The sequence below is a fragment of the Piliocolobus tephrosceles genome, chromosome 15, assembly GCF_002776525.5.
Source record: "Piliocolobus tephrosceles isolate RC106 chromosome 15, ASM277652v3, whole genome shotgun sequence".
In the NCBI taxonomy this organism is placed as follows: Eukaryota; Metazoa; Chordata; class Mammalia; order Primates; family Cercopithecidae; genus Piliocolobus; species Piliocolobus tephrosceles.
In genome coordinates this window covers 31516027-31520836 of record NC_045448.1, presented here as the reverse complement: position 1 = coordinate 31520836, position 4810 = coordinate 31516027, and positions in this window count along the sequence as shown.

Genomic DNA, 4810 nt, shown 5'->3' with positions numbered 1-4810 from the left:
TTATTATTGTGTGGGAGTATAATTCTCTTTGTAGGTCTCTAAGGACTTGCTTTATGAATCTGGGTTCTTCTATATTGGGTGCATATATATTTAGGATAGTTAGCTCTTCTTGTGGAATTGATCCCTTTACCGTTATGTAGTGGCCTTCTTTGTCTCTTTTGATCTTTGTTGGTTTAAAGTCTGTTTTATCAGAGACTAGGAATGCAACCCTTACTTTTTTTTTCTTTCCATTTGCTTGGTAGATCTTCCTCCATCCCTTTATTTTGAGCCCACATGAGTCTTTGTACATGAGATCGGTCTCCTGAATACAGCAGCACACGAATGGGTCTTGACTCTTTATCCAATTTGCCAGTCTATGTCTTTTAATTGGGGCATTTAGCCCATTTACATTTAAGGTTAATATTGTTGTGTGAATTTGATCCTGCCATTATGATGTTAGCTGGTTATTTTGCCTGTTAATTGATGCAGATTCTTCATAGCGTTGATGTTCTTTACAATTTGGCATGTTTTTGCAGTGGTGGTACCAGTTGTCCCTTTCCATGTTTAGTGTTTCCTTCAGGAGCTCTTGTAAGGCAGGCCTGGTGGTGACAAAATGTCTCAGCATTTGTGTGTCTGTAAAGGATTCTTTTTCTCCTTCACTTATGAAACTTATTTTGGCTGGATATGAGATTATGGGTTGGAAATTCTTTTCTTTAAGAAAGTTGAATATTGGCCCCCACTCTCTTCTGGCTTGTAGCGTTTCTGCCGAGAGATCCACTATTAGTCTGATGGGCTTCCCTTTGTGGGTAACCCAACCTTTCTCTCTGGCTGCCCTTAACATTTTTTTCCCTTCATTTCAACCATGGTGAATCTGACAATTATGTGTCTTGGGGTTGCTCTTCTTGAGGAATATCTTTGTGGTGTTCTCTATATTTCATGAATTTGAGTGTTGCCTTGCCTTGCTAGGTTAGGGAAGTTCTCCTGGATAACATCCTGAAGAGTGTTTTCTAACTTGGTTCCATTCTCCCCGTCACTTTCCAGCACACCAAACAAACATATATTTGGTCTTTTCACATAGTCCTATATTTCTTGGAGGCTTTGTTCGTTTCTTTTCACTCTTTTTTTTTTTTTTTTCTAATCCTATCTTCTTGCTTTATTTCATTAATTTTATCTTCAGTCACTGATATCCTTTCTTCCACTTGATCAAATCGGCTATTGAAGTTTGTGCATGTGTCACGAAGTTCTTGTACTGTGATTTTCAGCTCCATCAGGTCATTTAAGGTCTTCTCTGCAGGTTTATTCTAGTTAGCCATGTCTAACCTTTTGTCAAGGTTTTTAGCTTCCTTGTGATAGGTTAGAATATGCTCCTTTAGCTTGGAGAAGTTTGTTATTACTGACCTTCTGAAGCCTACTTCTGTCAACTTGTCAAACTCAATCTCCATTCAGTTTTGTTCCCTTGGTGGTGAGGAGCTGCGATCCTTTGTAGAAGAGGCATTCTGGTTTTTGAAATTTTCTGCTTTTCTGCTCTGGTTTCTCCCCATCTTTGTGGTTTTATCTACCTTTGGTCTTTGATGTTGGTGACCTACAGATGGGGTTTTGCTGTGGACATCCTTTTTGTTGATGTTGATACTATTCCTTTCTCTTTGTTAGTTTTCTTTCTAATAGTCAGGCCCCTCAGCTGCAGGTCTGTTGGAGTTTGCTAGAGGTCCACTCTAGACCCTGTTTGCTTGGGTATCACCAGTGGAGGCTGTGGAACACCAAATATTGCTGCCTGATCCTTCCTCTGGAAGCTTCATCCCAGAGGAGCAACTGCCTATTTGAGGTGTCTGTCGGTCCCTACTGGGAGGTATCTCCCAGGCAGGCTACACAGGTGTCAGGGGTCCTGCTTGACGAGGCAGTCTGTCTGTTCTCAGAGCTCAAACACCATGCTGAGAGAACCACTGCTCTCTTCAGGGCTGTTACACAGGGATGTTTAAGACTGCAGAAGCTGTCTGCTGCCTTTTGTTCTGCTATGCCCTGTCCCCAGAGGTGGAATCTAGAGATGCAGTAGGCCTTGCTGTGCTGCAGTGGGCTCCACCCAGTTTCAGCTTCCCTTATGCTTTGTTTACACTGTGAGCTACTCAAGCCTCAGCAATGGCAGATGCCTCTCCTCCTGTCAAGCTGCAGCATCACAGGTTGATCTCAGACTGCTGTATTAGCAGTAAGCAAGGCTCCAAGGGCGTGGGACCTACCAGGCCAGGCACGGGAGGGTATCTCCTGGTCTGCCGGTTGCTAAGACCATGGGAATAGCACAGTATTTGGTCAGGAGTGTACCGTATCTCCAGTTACTGTCTGTAACAGCTCCCCTTGGCTAGGAAAGGGAAATCCCTCCATCTCTTGCACTTCCTGGGTGAGGCGATGTCCCACCTTGCTTCAGCTTGCCCTCCATGGGCTGCACCCACTGTCCAACCAGTCCCAGTGAGATGAACCAGGTACCTCAGTTGGAAATGCAGAAATCACCCATCTTCTGCGTCGATCTTGCTTGGAGCTGCAGACTGGAGCTCTTCCTGTTCGGCCATCCTGCAAAAATATGTGTATTTTTTAAGAATAAAAAGAGACATAGTTACAAATGAAAAAGTAATATGACAAATAACAAGCATTTAGGCCAATAAATATGAAAAATTTTAAATAAAAAAATCAAAATTGTCTCAAAAAGAAAGAAGATTTAAAAATGAATAATGGGGGCTGAGTGCGGTGGCTCATGCCTGTAATCCCAGAACTTTGAGAGGCTGATGTGGCAGATCATGAGGTCAGGAGTTCGAGATCAGCCTTGCCAATATGGTGAAACCCTGTCTCTACTAAAAATACAAAAATTAGCCGAGTGTGTTGGCACACTGCTGTAGTCCCAGCTAGTTGGGAGGCTGAGGCAGAAGAATAGCTTGAATCTGGGAGGCGGAGGTTGCAGTGAGCTGAGATCATGCCACTGCACTCCATTCTGGGCGACAGAGTGAGACTCCGTCTCAAAAAAAAAAAAAAAAAATGAATAGGTTGGGAGCGGTGGCTCATGTCTGTAATCCTAGCACTCTGGAAGGCCAAGGTGGGTGGATCACTTGAGGTCAGGAGTTTGAAACCAGCCTGGCCAGCATGGTGAAACCCCATCTCTACTAAAAATACAAACAAATTAGTCAGGCATGGTGGTGTGCACCTGTAATCCCTGCTACTTGGGAGGCTGAGGCAGGAGAATTCCTTGAACCCAGGAGACAGAGGTTGCAGTGAGTTGAGATCATGCCACTGCACTCCAACCTGGGCAACAAAGCAAGACTCTGTCTCACTAATAATAATAATAATAAATAAAAATAAAATAAAAATAAAAATGGTGTAGAGTAGGTATAAATGATGAAACTGAGGCCCAGAATGACTAATATAATTACATTGTTTATAATGGCCAAAGCTGAAACACTGGCAATGACCATTATTTAAATGAATTGCTAGTTAAAATCTCTGCACCCAAAAGATATCATACCCAGAAGGATTTACAGGCAAGTTTTACTGAACTTTCAAGGGACAGATGATTTCTTATGTAAATTGTTTTAAATGAAATACTACATAACTCATTTTATGATGCTGGAATAACCTTGATATTAAAATTGTAAATAGTCAGCTTATAGGTATAGATGCAAAAATCTCAAGATGTTTGCCTACCATATATTTATGATACTGTATGCAGTCAAAGTCTATTAAAGTAATCCTTTACATTAACAGATTAATAGAAATGCTATATGATGGTGTTAAAACACATATAAAAAGCATTTGAAAAATTTTAATACAGATTAAGGTCTAAAAAGAAACTCTTACTAAACTATGAATGAAAGGAATTTTCTTAACTTGACAAATAATGTCCTTTAAATACTACATCAAGGATCATATTTAATAGCTAAAACTCGGAAGTAAGAAAAGTGTGCTTGTCTTTACAATTTAGTATAGTATTAGTCACAGTAAACAAAATAGGACAAGAAAAGGTACAGGAATTGAAATAAAAAATACAAAATGATCTTTATTTTTAGGTGTATTATTGTATACATAAAACATTCAAAAATCTTGGAAGCAAATGAGTGGAAATAAAAAATGAATTCAACAAATTTGTTGGTTAAAAGATTTACATACAAAAATTAATAGCCTTTCCTTGCACTAGTAGTAATCAGCATGTAGTAGAATTATATGCCATTCACAATGGCACGAAAACTGAAAAGGTATTTAGGAATAAATTTTATTAAACATGAAAAATGTGCAAGCCCTTTATAGAGAACATTACTAAACACATTGAAGGCCAAATTATTCCTGAATAAATGGAGAAACATACTGTGTTTTTAGATGAGAAGATTCAATAATACAAATATGTCAAGTCTGTACGTATCCCTTCACAAATTCAGTGCATTTCTGAGAAAAACCCCAGCAGGATATTTCGTGCGACTTTATGAGATGATCCTAAAATTCACAGGAAACACGAAAGGTCAATAAGAGCAAAGATAATTGTGAAGAGTCTAGAGGTATTTTCTAAGCAAAAATACAACTTATTTTGAAGGTATAGATCTTAAGATAAACATACTATCGACTTAGAAATAATGATGCAGGCTGGGCGCGGTGGCTCAAGCCTGTAATCCCAGCACTTTGGGAGGCCGAGACGGGCGGATCACGAGGTCAGGAGATCGAGACCATCCTGGCTAACACGGTGAAACCCCGTCTCTACTAAAAAATACAAAAAACTAGCTGGGCGAGGTGGCGGGCGCCTGTAGTCCCAGCTACTCGGGAGGCTGAGGCAGGAGAATGGCGTAAACCTGGGAGGCGGAGCTTG